Here is a 17,373-nt window from a genome sequence, read left to right on the forward strand (position 1 = left end):
ATGGATAATCACGTTTGTTTAATCGCGATTGATCCCTCAATAACAGTCCTCAGAAAGTAAATGGCTCTGTGGTCATTTGCAGGTGTCTCACGAAAATAATATTTGATTTGTGTTATTAGATTGTTGCGTGTCTGCCTGCCAAAACCAACAATCCCCCTCCGAGTGTTTGTGTATAGATACAGTTGCTAGATAGACCCATGTGAATGGATCATATAACAGATGGCATTTCCTAGCATTGTTTCAGGTTTTAGGAAAGGGAATAAAAAAACTCCTTTCATATGGTCACCATGGCCATATTGAGAGTCACTCTGGCTGAGACTGAAGCAGCAGTGATTTCTTGTTGCCATTGTATTTGCTGTTGCTATATTCGGGACAGAGCTGTCTGCATGACCACTCAGTTATCAGGTAATACTAATAAGGCTGGGTGTAATGTTATCCCACAGGAAAAGAAAACATGTTTATATATATATATATATATATATATATATATATATATATATATATATATATATATATATATATATATATATACCTTGTTGTAAGGCATATTGGTTCCAGGTATTTATTGGTCTTCAATTGGAACCCATGTGTGATGATAATAACACGCACAAGGGATTGATTACATAACTTTCATGGAATTTGCTTCCTTATTCTGATAATCCGGTACGTATTCAAATGCTTGGAAGACTTTTCTATACCCCAAAGAAGTTTTATGGTGTGTAAATCATGTTTTACTGTGTAAACAAAAGGCTTCAAAGATCTGTTTTGTCTCTACTATCATTGCTGTTTATTGCCATCACTCTTCATGGAGGGCTTAGGTTGCTTCCATTGTTGGATCAGCTTAAGGAAGGCTTAGGGCCGTATGGCCTTGCTGAGCTGCTGAATCAGTACCCCGAGATCTGCAGGCCCCTGTTTGTAGTAGGGCAAGTTATTGAAGTAAGTCAAGATGAATAATTTGTTTTAATTTGTTTATAATTGCACATTTCATAAATTGTAAAATTATGAAATACTTTGTATGGTTGCCACTTCCCCTGAACTAAGTAAAAAGGGAAAGTTAGTGAAGTTAGTGAACGTCTTGTATGAATTTGAAGGTAAATTTTTCGCTTGTTTGTTATTTTGCACAACTTCAGACACCAACATTCACATCAAGGAATATGTTTTGATGTAGCTGTAGTGTATTAACAACTTTTTTTTTTTTTTTATCCATGGGGTCACAGAGGCTGGATAGGTTTGCACTGTCACCTCACAGCAAGAAGGATGGGATACATTTCAATCATTTTTGTGTGGAATTTTCACTTTTTTCCCTGTCTTGAGTGGGATTCCTCTAGGTACTTTGGTTTCTTCTTAAAATCAAAACATGTTCAGGTTAATTTTAGAGATACTTTATTGATCCAAAAGGGAAATTACATGTAACTCATATAAGTAATTAGGGTAGATGGTGATAGCTGTGGGCAGGAAAGATCTCCTATAGTGGTCTGTATTACAACAAATTTGAAGAAGCCTCTTATTGAAGACATTCTATTTAAGTATGACAGTGTCATGAAAAGGATGGTCAAAGTTGTCCATATTTTTTAATGTTCGGTAAAATCCTTATTTTGTCAAAGTTAACGAACATTCATCCTTGCTGTCAAAGTTGAAGACCAAATATGACCCCTCTGTCACTGTTTCTGTGTAGTGCTGCTAAGAATTGTGCATAGGATTGTGTGGGTGTGTACTGGTGCTTCTCTGGACACGAGTGTCTCTGTGGCCAGTGATGTTCTGGTGACAAATAGGGTGTACCCTACCTTTACTTGATGGCAGCTGCGATGGACACCAGCTTACCAGCATCCCCGATAGAGGAATAAGGGCCAGACGATGACTGAATTTCTTCTCATTGTTTTTTGTTCAGTCACAGCTTCAACATTTCTGCAATGGTTGACAAGCCAAGGTCATGTACCCTTACTCTCATCTGAAAAGAAGGACTTTGTTGTGGCAGTCCAATTTAACCATGATTGAAGTGCCGAATTTGGAATTCACAGCATTTGCTATCCAGTTGTATCTGCATGTTCAAAGACCAAAGTGCTCCCTGTCAAACATATGATGACGTATGAATAGTTCAGAGGACTGCTTCTTGAGGCTTTTCATCTGGGTCAAAAGTTCCATAAAGTCTGAGCTGTAACTTAAGTATTTGGTATGAAATAAATGCCAGTCTCAAATTAACTTTCCTGTTTTGCAGTTTACAAAAGGGATTTGTCTTGTTTATGAATACACAAGTTTCATGGACAAACTATGGCAAAACTGTTGACAAGGCATGACAGTGGTTATGTTATTCAAAACAGTTTATTTAAACTGTTAAAAGCACAGTTGCATTAATTCAACAGTATATTGTTTTAGCAGTCAATTTATGTTGTTATTGTACATCTATTTAATTGGTGACATATTTTTGTGACAGGCATGCGGTAAGTACAGACAATAAGAGCTCAGGTAATTTGCCATTTTATTTGTCATACACAGCCACTACTCTTTTTATAGCCCTGCCTCCATCTGTGGTTGCAGGCAAAGGACAGAAAATGCACATTTGATCAAACACTTACATGTTACATACATTAATGCTGACATTGAAAAGTATTTTATTGCTCAAAGACCAAACAAACCTCTTGGAAATAGCTCTTTGCTAGAGAAACACTTAAACACTATGCAGTAAAATTAATGTCAGAAAACATTGCTTAAGCTGTCTGGAATTTTAAATTTCCAACAATTAGGACATAGTGTAATAGAGCACAAAGTGTAATACGTTTAAATAGATGTCACGGCCAAATGATTGTGAAGTTCCAGTGACATCAATGGTCAGAATCCTCTTTATTCTTAAGTTGTCTTTTTATCTTGTTCTTTTTCCCAACATTCATCAGCAAACTCTTGTGGACATTAATTACCTTCATTTTATAATGTGGGTATCTTACCTGTTGTGCAATTATACGCTGTTTAAAGTTATTTAATGTTTATTAAATAACTCTCTGTCTGTTAAGTATTGTCTGGTGATGATCAGCTCTTAAGCTGATATTAAGACAATAATTGAAAGGGATGAATTCGAGCACTAGCGATCTTTTAACAGCAAAACCTGCACACACATAGAATAAAATAGTGACAACTTCTTTTCAAGTCCAATTTAATAGAAATAAAATGAACATCCAGAGAACATCACCATGTAATGCTGTTTATCTGAATTAACACAATATTTGGATTAACAAATCCTAGTGAAACTTTACTAAACTACTAAGCAAAAAGAAGATAAAATAAGCTAAGCTAAGGAACTATTTACATGCAAAAACAAACAAAAGTGGTTGGTCATAATCAGAATAATTCGGTAAATTCTTGTTCACTGCAGATCTGATTAAAAGGGGAAAAAAACATGGAATGGAGTTAAAAACATTTGGCATGTGTTTCAATCCATTCACAATGTAAACCCTAAGTTAAACAAAACATTATTTTAAGTAAATAACATTCTGAAGACTGATTTGCCCAGTAAAATCATTTAAACCCTTATGACCGAGTTTGTTAAAGCGATTCTCCCTCCGGGCGACTGGGGTCGCTGTAGCAAATCGGTGGCTAATAGGTTACAACATAAAGTTATCAAAATTGCCTTTACACCAACATTAATATTCGATATTAATGCAGGGATAAGCAGACCTCTCAACTTTTATCAAAAGTTAAGAGTGAAATTATGCAAATTTTGGGGGCGGGGCTTGTTTGGGGCGGGGCTAACTGGACCCTGGAAGAGCCGGTGGAGTCAACTCCATCTCACTTTTATTCCACCAGACATTGAAGTAGACATGTATTACTTTTGTTAAAAAGAGAAAGAGACGTATTAATACCTTATTGTTCAGTTAATGGATTAAAACATAAAAAACACACAATTGTTCAAATAATACTGAAAAAAATTAAGTAGTTTTAAGTTATTCACCGAATTATTACACTGTTACATATTCATCTATGGGTTTGTATATCATTGTAGATCTATAACCTGATTGGTGAATCTGTCTGAGTTTCATCAAGTCTTTATGGTCAACATTTTCCCCTCAGCAGCAACACTGAAGCACACAGAGGTTCCTGCTGTGTCTTTATGCACGATCCAGCTGCTGATGTCTCCCTCTTTTCAGCTCAATGCACTTCTAGACTGTTACAGTTTATAACCAGCCCATTGCCAAAAAACGCATCCCCTGCTGTTTCATAGAAATATACACTTGTAGTTGATGTAACATTTTCTATGTGTTTACACATGTGTTCTGAACTACTAGTGTGAATTTCAGGTGTGTGGGAGAATTTTTAGATTAAAAACATAGGGGGATGCGTTTTTTGGCAGCCCCATAGCCAAAAAATGCATCCCCTGCTATCTCAGAGGAGTTGACACTTGTATGACTGTATTCCTGTATATCCATCTGTAATTAAAGGACAAGGGTCAGCAAATGCAAATTCTGCCCTGTAAAACAATGACAGCGCAATTGTCGCTCTATGATCTGAAGCCCCATTTGGAACTTTTAAACAGGCTTTTGAAAACTTTGATAATTTGCTGCTGTAATATTATAGATTTTTCAGACTAAAAAGCTTGCAGATGTGCAGAATCAAAACATAACAGAAATACAATTATAGAGCATTCAGTATTGTAAGAAAGCCCACACTGTTTCTGGATAAATAGATTATTGTATGAGTTAAGTTCTATTCCGTTTTCTGCCTCTTTCCTTGTAAGTTTGAAATGTCCCATGCTCCTGAATGCACCATAGCTTTCTGACACTCACAAATGCATCCCAATGGTCTATGAACGCTGTGTCTGCACGTTTGATCTTCCGCTTAAGAAAAAGCTTTTCAGTTTCAAAACTCACGTCGGCTCTCACGGTTTATTGTTGTGTGTGAATGACAAGAGACCACAACAAATAAATCAGCCGTACCTCGGATAAAAACTTTGGATTTAATGTTGTTCGTAACACCCGTACTTTTGTAAACGAATCTGCCAAATACACACAGTTTTTTTCACACTAGAAGTACATTTAAACGTTTTTATATAATTAATATAAGAACAAGTCGCTCCGTTGGTCGTATTTTAATTCGTTTTCCGTCGATATTCATTTGTACAGGGCGAGGCGCGCTCCCGCGACAGGGGATGCATATCTCGACAGGCATGCACTTTTGAGCATAACACCGGCTCACTTTCACCACTGGTTAAGACTAAAATTATTCATAACTCTGATCACTCTTCCTGCTGCTCTGTTAACACGAACTGCAGCAGGAATTACTGATGGCCACAAGCTGTGAAAGAAGCCGAAACAGCTCAGCAGAAGGCGGAGTTTTGTCGTCCGCAGCCCAGATGGGCTTTGTGATTTTTATGCGTGAGAAATGCCATGTTTGCGTGTGAAATGCCATGTGTTGGGTGTGAGCGTGTGAAGTTAGTGAAATGCGTGTGTCACACGATCATTGCGTGAGAGTTGAGAGCTATGGATAAGGATCATAGCACTATCGAAGGATGGGAGCCGAACAATTAAGCTTTGTGCTTTAAAACAAACCCTTTTTGAAATGTCCGGGACCGGATGTTAGCGAGGCTAATAGCATTAAGGCTAGCGTGAGCTACCTCTGTTAGCCTTTTGTTCTAAAACACCATGTGTCCAGACGAGTTACAAACATCTCCCTTGGTTACTGAAAAACCAAGCCGAACCCACCTATTGAACTGGTTTAGATTTAGCGCGTTCCGGTTGTGTCCGGCAGGGGGCAGTTCAGTATGCGTCTCATTTACACTCGATAGTTATCTCAGTTACCGAGCTCGGACTGGTCTCGGTACGGTTAAAAAGTGGTAGTGTAAACATGGTATATGGCAGCAAGAGCTAACTAGGACAGTTCACAGACAAACACACACACGTGCACACACACACACACAAACGTGATTACACTAAAACATACAGGCACACACGCATGCCACGTCTACTGTGCTCTCTTCCCTTACTATGCTGCTTTCTGTTTTAGCTGTACTGTCAGAAAGGTCAAACCAGAGACCTCAAGCTTTAGCGTTATGAATATAAACAATTAAGCTATAATTTTTAGTGATGAAGCTCATTCCAGTGAAACAATGAAACAAAATAAGTTATTCTGTTTGTAACTTTGGAAATTAATATACTTATTTCTTGTTATTAATAGAAACAATTGTCTTTATGTATGTTTGCTAATGTATGAAATAAGTCTAGTCAAGGATTTATTTAGCTTATTCCTTTGTTTTTCTTATGTCTGTAATGTTTTTCCTACAGCTGTAATCGCCTTGTTATTGAAAAGTGCTATAAAAATAAACTTGTCTCGCCTTGCCTTACCAACACGCGCCAGATGGTGAGGATAGCAAAACTCACATCTGCAGCACTGATCCTTAACACTGGAATGCCACAGCGCTGTATCCTCAGCCCTGCTCTCTTCACTCTCTTCACCCATGACTGCTCTGCTTTCCACCCTATAAACATGATGGTGAAGTTTGCAGATGACACCACTGGGGTGTGTCTCATTTCCAAAAACCACTATGAGAAAAACTAAAGAGAGAATGTCCGCAATCTGACACAGTGGTGCTCCAGGAACAACCTCATTCTGAACACCAGCAAGACCAAGGGGGTCATAGTGGACTACAGGAGGTCCAGGAAGACTGAACACGCTCCTCTCTAAAGGTCCTGGGCATTCACATCTCCTCCGACCTCTCCTGGACTGTGAACACCTCCCACCTGATGAAGGCCTAACAATGACTCTTCTTCCTCAGGAAACTGAGATGGACTGGACTTTCCACTAAGCTATTAAAAACCTTTTACAGAGCTACAATCAGAAGTATTTTGTGTCTCAATGTAACAGTGTGATATGTGAGCTGCACAGTGCAGGAGAGGAAGGATTTATCATGGGTGGTGAAGACAGCACATGGGGATACTGTCTACAAGATCTGGACACGGTTTCTGTTGCAGGAGTCCAGAAAGGAGCCAGACACATTGCCACTGATCCCACCCAATCGGGCAATACACTTTTTGAGCCGCTTTGATCGGGTGTCTCAATGACTTGAGGCACCTGAATGTTTATGTCTTTGCAGATAAACACTACACCAAAAACTGATAGACTCAAAAACAGCTTATTTTCCAAAAGCTCTAAAGGCTATCACTCCCTGCAGAGAAAATTGCGTTCTGTTACATGTAACACAAACACATTACTGGTAATTCCTAGTTTCTCTGAATATCTGGCTGGACATCGATCCATGCAGATTGCACAGTTCTGGTGTGGGCCTTAAATCAAGGTTTTAAATGATTGCACAGTATTACTGTGGGCATGAGTGTATAATCGATGGAACGTTCAGGTACAATAACACAGTAATATAAGTTGTTCACAAAGAGACTACTATCAGACTTTTTGACCTTGGACACGAGTCTTGTCAGACCCTAAAGACTATTTGCATGCTTTAAGCTTCTCAGGAAGCATGTTTGTCAGTGCAATTAACTGATTTAATTTTTTAAAAAAGGTGTGTGGAAGTGTTATGTTTTATTGTGTCTGTGTGTTCTAGGTGTGTATTAGGTGTGCATCCAGAACCAGCTTCTGTCTCATTAAAAAAATTACTATGGTAACACATAGTCACAATATAGATTCTTGATTCTTGACACGGTCAAATAATTGTTTGCTACAATTATCAGAAATCAGTCCTACGTACCATTACCCCATATTGTTATCTCCCACCACATATCAAATCTGTTTCTAGGTCACTCCAAGATGTTAAGATTACTTCTAGTCAGAAGAAAAATGTTCATACCCAAAGATTACTTTAAACCCAAATTACAGTTTGTCAGAGTTATGAATTATCTTAGGCTTAACAGTAAACTCAACTGCGATGTTGTCCAAATGCTCTGACCAACTAGGGCCCAACAAATGTGAAAACTCCTTTGAAGACAATTTTACGTGATTCCCAGATCAAACTGAGATATTAGAGTAAGGAAAGAGTAGGCAACAACAAAACAAGACAACAAAGTAATTCCACATATGTTTGTCAGGATCTGGGCTTTGTTTTGGCTGTTTGTTAATTTTGATCACTTAGTTCACTCCCCTGCCTCAGGTTTTATTTCTGTTTTAGGGTCTGTCTTAGTTTTGGTTTGGGTTTTGATTTTGTTTATGTTAATTCACTTGGCCTGCTCAGATCACTTCTCTGTATCCAGCCTTTAATCATTAAACTCAGCTCACCTGCCTTCTATCTGCCAGCTCACCTCTTAGTCACCACCCCGTCACTCCTCTTCTCCAGTCACCATCCAAACAGCTTCAGTTTACTTCCAGTCACTTCCCTTCCCCTGATTATCTCCACCCATTCTGGTAATTAGTTTCACTCCATTCACCTGCTCACTCCCCTACTTATACCTGCTTCTGCCCCCTGCAATCTGCCAGGTCAATTCGAGGCTTTTGGTGAGTCTTATCCAGTGTTCTTTTCTGGTAGTCCTGTGAATATTGACCCAATCTGCCTTTTTGACTTCTGAGCCAGCCTGATCCCTGAACCGGTTTTTCCTGCCCTGTCTGACTGCTTACTCGTTTTGCTGACCTGATTCTGACTTTGGATTATCTGAGCTTGCCTGATCCCTGTCTGTGTTCCTGCCTGTATTGCACTGCCATTTTATGTATGGACCCTGGACTGTTATTTGACCACCGAACCTGCTTATCCCTGTTTGATCTATTTTTGAGCTTTATTAAAGCCTTTTCATTATCCTCACTTGTTTGGTTTGAATACTGGGTCTCTCTGGTTTATAACAATGTTATTTAAGTTTGTAGGTCTTTGTTACATTTTTTACAATGTAGGAAATCATAAAAAACGTATTCTCATCAGAACAATAGCCTTACAGTGGAAAGTAGAACTGCAGAACTTGTAGGCCCGGTTATAAACATGGCCTGATAGACCTCAGGAAAGTAAAGCACTGCTCTGATCTTGAAACAAATGGGATGTCCCTTCTCTCTCTCTCTTTCGCCCTCTCTTTCTCTTTCTCTCTGTGTCTCTCTGACACACACACTTACACACTGCTCTGGAGAAAACAATTTTAATCCCTTAAAGATCATGAACTCATGATTTCCTTCCCCACAAGCTGACCGCGGCCGGACCTTCGTCTCCCACCTAATTATAAACATATGTGTGACTGAGGCCCAGTATAACATATCATCTGTTCCTAATCATTTCAGCAATCGCTACTCACTAGGGAAAGACCAAAGGTTCTTTTATTATGTTGAAAATATGTACTTCATGCTGGACAATATGCCTGAAGTTTAGTGTTTTATTTTTCAAATCTATCTTTCTTTTTTGTTGGATGATTCTAGGATTCTAGGATCTTCTAACACACTGTGATTCTAACATCAAATGAAAGATGTTGAAACAAAACACCAACTTGGATTATCTTGCACTAATAGGCTTACAATGAAAAAGAAACGTATAAAGATAGTAACTGAATGCATATTGTGAAGTAAAATTAGAAGTTCTAGAAGATGTGTCACTTTAAAGTATCTAGTAACAACAATTTTACATTTGCATGCTTACAAAGTCTTTTTCAAAGGTGGAATATGAGTAAGAAGTTTATTATTGCTATTTAACTCAAAAACTGGTGTTAAAATGTACAAGTTTAAAGTACTGATGGACCAATAAAATATATATTTTGGCATATTAAAACCACAAAAAGTTATGTTTTGATTTTTTTCTGCTGAATGATAAACTTTGTAATGTTTTCATTAAACAAAATACCTTAAGTTTCTATTTATTTTATGTACTATCTGCACCATCATATCGTCCATTCATCGTCGCAATAGTGCTACATATACTTGGTTATATTCATATTGTCTTAAACAGGGCTTTTCTGTACATTTAAAATTTCTTTTTGGTTTGCCGCTACTTTCCTAAAAAATAAATACTTCTATTTGTAATTTTTCTTTTTTCCTCAGCCAAGCCGCTCCCTATCTGAGCGAGGTACCACCCCACATTAGCGTGAGCGTGATTACGTCATTAAGACCTCTCCTTACGCATTACGCAATTTGACGCATTAGGGTCACGTGTCGTCATAGTCGCCATCTTGGAAGGGTGTAACATAGCTAAACGGTAGCTAGCTAAGCTGGACTAACTTGTTGGAAAACATTAAAGCGTCCAGTGGGATTCTCAAAGCTGTTTTGTCCGTCAATGCTGCTACGTTAAATGCCGACGTCTTGAATGTGATGTTTAAACAACTGTGAGTTGAACTAAGATTTGCTACGTCTCATTTTAATCCATTTTTGACTTTTATTTAAACATATATTTTGCATGTTTGGTTTAGTAGCGAGTAGAGTTCCAAGGTTGTTGAATCAGAGAATTCAACAACCTCTCTCTAATCAGAGAATTAGAGAGAGGATTACAAAGTACTCCTCTCTCTAGATAAAGGATTGTGTCCTTAGCGCCGGTAAGGGACATAACAAGCTCAAACGTAGCTTGTTACAAGCTCCATTTCTTTCCTCCTTCTTTACTGACGGCAATATTCGGACAGCACTAAACATAGTGAACGCTGATGCACCTCCGCTTTGGCTGAAGAGTCCTTGCCAATAAGACCCTTTGGGATGCAGCCCCAGAGCAAAGACTTATTCCTCTTTTCAGCTACATTGCAGGCTCAGTCATCATCATCATCCTATTCATATGCACTCCTAGCTGTAATGTATCTTTGGACTAAAATTTGATATTCGGGTAAATTTAACTAATCATAATATATAACACCTATATAAGCATGTAATAAACAATGCAATACATAAAATATAGTATTTTCAGAATACTATTTGTTGTATTGTGTTTTATACAATTAAAAACAATCTATCCACCTGTTTGCTATACCAGGAGATTACAAAGTGGGTGTCGGGACCCCCCAGGAGGTCGCGAGACACCTCTTGGGGGTTGTGAGATGTTTGATACTGATGTGCTAAAAAAATATATTATATTTCCTTGTTTGTGAAACCAGTACCAAAGTATACCTTTTACAAGATACTCCACAGTCCTCCTTTTAAAACAGGAGGAAGACTGCACTTTTTTGTAAGAGTTCTTAGAAAAATACAACTTTATTCTCATAAATGTATAACTTCTCATAATGACTTCTCATAATTTCCCCAAAAAAGAAAAAAAATACATGTATTTCTAAGGGTGAGGTAGAGAAGTCAATTATCCTAAAATGCATGTTTTTGAAGTATGTAAAGACAACCCTTAATAGTTCTAGCATTCCATTATTTCATATCATTTCATTTTCATTTTCCTACTCTTCCATTTAAGAATGTCAATTAATAGGTTGGACTGTTGCTCCAAACACAGACCTTCTTCAAGGTCAGTTAGTAACGGGGTTTGTGAAACTGTCCAAATAAATGAGCAGTTGAACTTCATTGAGGTCCAGCTTTTCATTCCAGGCCAAGTTTGTGTTTCAGCTCCTTTGGATTGCCTTCCAGGTCTCCAGCCTGGTGTCTTATCAGAATATGGAGAGCTTATTTATGTTCTCCATCCTGCCAGCCGAGCTGCAGAGGAGAGGCACCATAGACGATTCTTGCTGTCTCTGTCCCTGTCCTCATTAGTGCAAAGCTGGTCTGTTTTTAAATGCACCCTCACACACACACAGAGCATTCTGGAGCTCTAAGCAGGCTGACAGTTTGAAGATAGGCCCACTGTGCACTGCTGAACAGAGCACGGGGCTGTGAGATGAGAAAGCCCCGGAGTAAAGGAGAATGCCTACGAACGCTTGTAATTGGGCCCTGAGTATCAGCTGCCAAATATCTCCTGTTAGTTCTTAGCACTTTTTTCTATTACTATGCTAATACTATGCCATCCATGAATGTAAATTAGACTGGGTACATTTGGCAGATTTTGTGCCTTCCCTGGATCTGTCACAGGAAAGCCTTGCTCACTTTTCATCTAAAGATCCCTGACATAAGGCACACATGCACATGTTGTGTTGAGTTTAGCAGGTGTTCTTATTGTTTTCAAACGTTACTGAACTGCCATCAAATTTAGCAGAAACTAAAAATTTGTCTCAGCCCTGCTGTCATACTGAAACATTGCCTCTGTAGATAATGTGATCAGAGACGTCTTTGCTTAATTCATTATGTGAGGCAAATCACATATGTATTAGTTTCTGGTTTTTTTTGTTTTTTGGCAAGGGTGTGTTTAGGTCAACAGCAACTGGTGAATATTTTGGACTGCTCTGTTTATGGAGATGTACATGAGCATACTGACAGTCTCATGATGTCTGGATGCGAAAGCCTTATGCAATGAACAACTGCAGACAACAGTGAGAGGTTTAGGCAGTTTATTGGAGAGGGGTCTGGCTACAGACCTGCACTGTCAGGACCCGTCATTGCAGACCTGCACTGTGATATCTCCTGCACTGTCAGGACCGCAGGTTTATTTGAAGCTTTTGAATATTTGTGTGGAGACGACAAGAAGAGTAAAAGTTAAGTCACAACAACTTCTGTAATAAGAAACGGCCTTTATTCACCAGAACGTTACATTGCACACTATATGTTGCCCTGTTAAGTGATATTCATTTTAAAGAATCAGGTTTGGGACTTTTGGGTAGTTTTTAGTATTGTTGTCATATTGACGGTGCTCACGTAAATGCACCATTTCCCTACTTATAGACTGAGAAACCTGAGTTATATCATATCATTTTAGTGTAATTTTCTTTTACTTATTACAACGCTATTTGTCTCTTACAGATGCATATTTCAATCGTAACTCCCGGCACTAACCCCAAAGTTGAGCACTGCACATCATACTGTGACCAATTTCACTGTCCTCTGTGCCTAAGATTTAAACCCACAAAGTTGTCCAAGCTGCAGAGCCACTTAGAGGCACATAGGAAATGTGTCATTTTATTTAAAGGTAAGCATAATGTATTTGTCTGAGTGTTTGAGCTCATATGTATGCTACATATCAATGCTACTATAACTTCTGTTAGGTTGTGGTTTGACTAGTAAAAGGGAAAATAGTAAAATCAAGGGAATGTAAGTTGCAGTGAGGAACAACTTTATACCTCACTTTTCTGTGTGTCTTGCTGAGATTTTGTTTATGATGTACAGTACTAGGCAGTCATTTTCAAAAAAAGAAAAAGTTTAGTGACAGATTCTCTGCTCTACAAGTCAAAATATATGTGTTATGTGAGCCACATCAACAGCATTAAATAAAAAGTTAAGTGAAAAGTGGAAAACTTTAGAATGTTGCTGATATGGTGTGTGTGTGTGTGTGTGTGTGTGTGTGTGTGTGTGTGTGTGTGTGTGTGTGTGTGTGTGTGTGTGTGTGTGTGTGTGTGTGTGTGTGTGTGTGTGTGTGTGTGTGCGTGCGGGGGCACTCGCACCCAGAAAGAGAATATAAACAGTATTTATCGTGTGTTCTTACTTAATTCTCATTGGTCCCTAACTAAGACTTTTTTAAATTATTTTATTCTAGATAAAATTATCTGCACATGTGGGTTGAACGGCAGAAATCAGGGACACTATCATTTTCCTGTGTGCAGCAAAACTCTATTGAAAAGACCAGACATGTCAAGACACTTGGAGGCTTGACAGGGTGCCATGACAGTCGCCTCTTCAGAATAGGTTGACAACTAACATTTGGATGTTTGCTTGTATTTAATCCAAAGTATTAATTATTTAGGCTGAAGAGAAGCAGATAAAGTATGAGCAAATTGCTGCTCCAGTTGTGCAGGAGAAGGCAACTGAAGAGGAGGTAGGCTTGATCGCCATCACCTCCATGAGGTTGTGAAATTTTCTGAGATGACCTTTCATGCTCAGACAAAAAAGCTGACACATTTAGTGAATCACTGCAAAAAAGCAGCTGTGAGTGAGATGCCTGAGGTTTTAAACATGAACAGCACACAATCTGAGGAGGCTGTGCAGGAAATGGCAAAGCTGTTTGATGACAACATGGATCCAAATGAGGAGGAGCAAGAATCGATTCTGGAGTCTTTTAAGTTTTTGTTTTACAACAACGAAGATATGTGGCTGTTTTGTGAAGAGATGATGGACAAAAGAGGGTACTTGGCATGTTGTGAGTACAAAGAGCAATGAATCTGCTCATTCTACAATACAACACTCGCACAAAGAGAAAACGCAGAGAAGAAAATAAAAAGACATTTGAATGTTTGTTTTGTGTCTGTAACAGAAGTTATTGGCTATCTGGGTCATGTATCTAGATATTCAGCAATTTACTTTGAATAGACAAAGCGCTGTTAATTTGAAATTATAAACCCTCACACCCTCCATTGGCAAATCTATGTGGTCAGACAGTACAGGTAAGAACATAGCACAACCAATAAATAAATAGAATATTATTAGATTATATAATATTAGAATTGCAAACACACATAACATATTCCTATGTAAAAGAACTGAGTAAATCAAAATGTAAATGGGTCCAACAGCTTAAAATTAGAACACTAGTATATTTGAATGTATTTAAGACCATGATAAATCCCATTATGTTTAAGTGCAATTGTTTCACTTGAGTCATTTGCATATGTTTTATTGTAACTTTATGTTTATTGTGACTATGTGTTGTAATTGACTCTCTGTATGCTGCCAGTCTTGGCCAGGTCTCTCTTGAACAAGAGATATTTTGATCTCCATGGGACAAGCCTGATTCAATAAAGGCCACTAACAGTGCAGGGGGCTACATTTTCAATGATAAATAATGGTATAGAAGCAAAGAACAGTAAGCAGTAGGTCGCAGTGTAGAAGCATTATGCCATCACACAATACGGTGCATTTACAGATATTTTTTGTTTCAAAATGACAAACAGCTGTCATTTTTGCCATCTGGACCCCCAGCCTTTCACACTTGGTCTTATGGAGAATGTTCCTTACCTGGAGTGTTGAGAAATACACAGTAGGGGAGGAGGGCTCGTTCATGGAGTCATCTGAAGTGGAGGGGGTGAATGATAGTTGAGAATCGAAAAATGTGCAGTTCTGGGCAAAGGAATAGGGAGTTATCCAGGATAAGGGGGCTTGCAGCATGTTAGACTGAGTTGGGGGGGGGGGGGCGCCTTCTCCTTTAGCAAAGCTTTTATCTCAGACTCTGTCCAGGGCTTGCTGTTGCAGATGCAACTAACTTTCATAAGGAGCACAGTAGAGTCCACACAGAAATTGATGTTGTCTGTGATACATTCTGTTAAGCGGATCTTTGCTCTATTCTGGAAAATACCTCTTTATTAACTGCCATAATATGTGGTCTCTTAAGTCAGCACTAATACAGCATTAGTAAAAATAAATTTGGATGTTTTCTTGTGAAAATCCCTATGCTCTCTGTGGGTCACCTGGCTTTGTCTTAAAGGAGCAAAAATGAATACTGACACCTAGTGTCAGTGTTACAAATCGGAACAGCCATTTCTCAATGGTCCATTGCTGCTGTGAAACTCCATCCATTTTCTAACACGAGGGGTTGCTGGTGCCTATCTCCAGCTGTCAGTGGGTGAGAGGCGGGGTACACCTTGGACAGGTTGCCAGTCTATCTCAGGGCAACACAGAGACACACAGGACAAACAACCATTCTCACACACACTCACACCTAAGGAGAATTTTAGAGAACCTAACAGTCATGTTTTTGGACTGTGAGTACCTGGAGAGAACCCACGCATGCACAGGGAGAACATGCAAACTCCATGCAGAAAGACCCAGGGCAAGGGTAGGAATTAAACCCAGGACCTTCTTGCTGCATGGTAACAGTGCTACCCACTGTCCACTGTGCGGCCACTGGCTTCCATGTTATCTTTTGCCAAGATAAAATACCAGATGCTGCGCTCTGTTTTGGGAACCCTGGGAACTCATATGATTGACTCACTAACCAGGAAGTAAACACGGGCTACACACTGCACCGAAGAATTCGGGACCGTACCTCAAGGTTTGAAAGGAGAAAAACTTGACTAAGACATAATAGAAAGAACCAATGGTTTATAGGGAATGTTATTTCAGGTGACAAATGACAATGATTTAGGTTGATTTTACAGTGAATATCTTACTTATTGCTCCCTTAAGTACCCCAAAGCCCTCTCGTGGTTGGTCTTGACAATTATCCTTAATTCAATCATTCTAAGACTTAAGTAAATTCTTCTGTTTTGACAGTAATCAGGCCTGTGTGTGGGGAGTTGGGTTTTCTTATTCATTTGTTATTCACATTATAGCAAACATATTCACTTTCTTCTTGAGATAGATAACACTAATGTTCAATTCAATTCAGTTTATTTATGTAGCACCAATCCACAACACGTTACCGCGAGGCACTTTAAAAAGTCATTTCTATCAAGTCCTCCGGACGGATAGGTTAAAGGTTTTCTCTCTAAGAAAACCCAGCAGATTCCATCAAGTCATTTACTTGCAGCATTCACTCCTCCTGGATGAACATGTAGCCACAGTGGGCAGTTGCCTACATTGTGTCATTAACACAGTGTTGTAGAAGTCTTTTATGTGTAGGTTGGATGATAGAGACTTTGAATGTTTTGTTTCTTCTCTGAACATTTCATGGTCCGCTATTCAGGTAGAACTAGTATAACAATCAGAAACATTTTACCGATGCCTAGAGCTAGAGTTGTGGAAAAAAACTGTGGTTTGCGGTCTATTCATTGAAGCTTCAGTCAGCCATCAGCTAGCTGTAGGCTCTGTACCATGGTTAAAGTGCTGTAAGTCCTTTCAGGGTGCAGTCGAAGTTCATATTAGGTGAAGGTCTACCTTGATCAATACAAATACCTCAGTAAATGTGTCTGGATCGGTGTCTTTACCTCCAGCGCAGAAAGGGTGTTCCCACTGCAGAATTAAAGTATCTTATTCAGTAGGCTGTGAGAAAATGCTCTGATATCTGACTCATTTGAAGTGTTGATAGGCAAAAAGCCACAAAAAGCTAAGTTAATAAGCATTTTTGATCTTTAAATCCAGTCCACGATGAAAGCTTAATAACATCTACATGATTTGGCAACATTTGCTGTCATATAATCTCTCGTTTTAATAATTTTCTACTGTCAGCAGAGGGCTAACAGAAAGGCAAGCCTAATCCGTCTGATTGACATGTCCCTCTAAATTGTTCAGGAGATAGACTGGAAAATGTGTCAGCCAATTAATTAGGAGCATTTTTCTTTCAGGTTTGTGTGGAATGCAGATGGTCAGAGTCAGAACACGTGGCGGGGTGTATTACTGGGGTCAGAAAGTGGTCATTTGTGTAATCTTGTGTTATTATGTGAAACATGAGCAGAAGTGAGTTTTCATTAGAGAGAGCTGCTTTAAAGCCAGTTAGTGAACTTTAAACAAAGGTTAATCACAATCAAATTTAAACTGAAACTGTATGCTGTAAATAGATCCATTGTTAACATTAAATATATTAGTGTAACTTCAGAATCA

This window comes from Fundulus heteroclitus, chromosome 3 (assembly GCF_011125445.2).
Source record: "Fundulus heteroclitus isolate FHET01 chromosome 3, MU-UCD_Fhet_4.1, whole genome shotgun sequence".
Classification (NCBI taxonomy): domain Eukaryota; kingdom Metazoa; phylum Chordata; class Actinopteri; order Cyprinodontiformes; family Fundulidae; genus Fundulus; species Fundulus heteroclitus.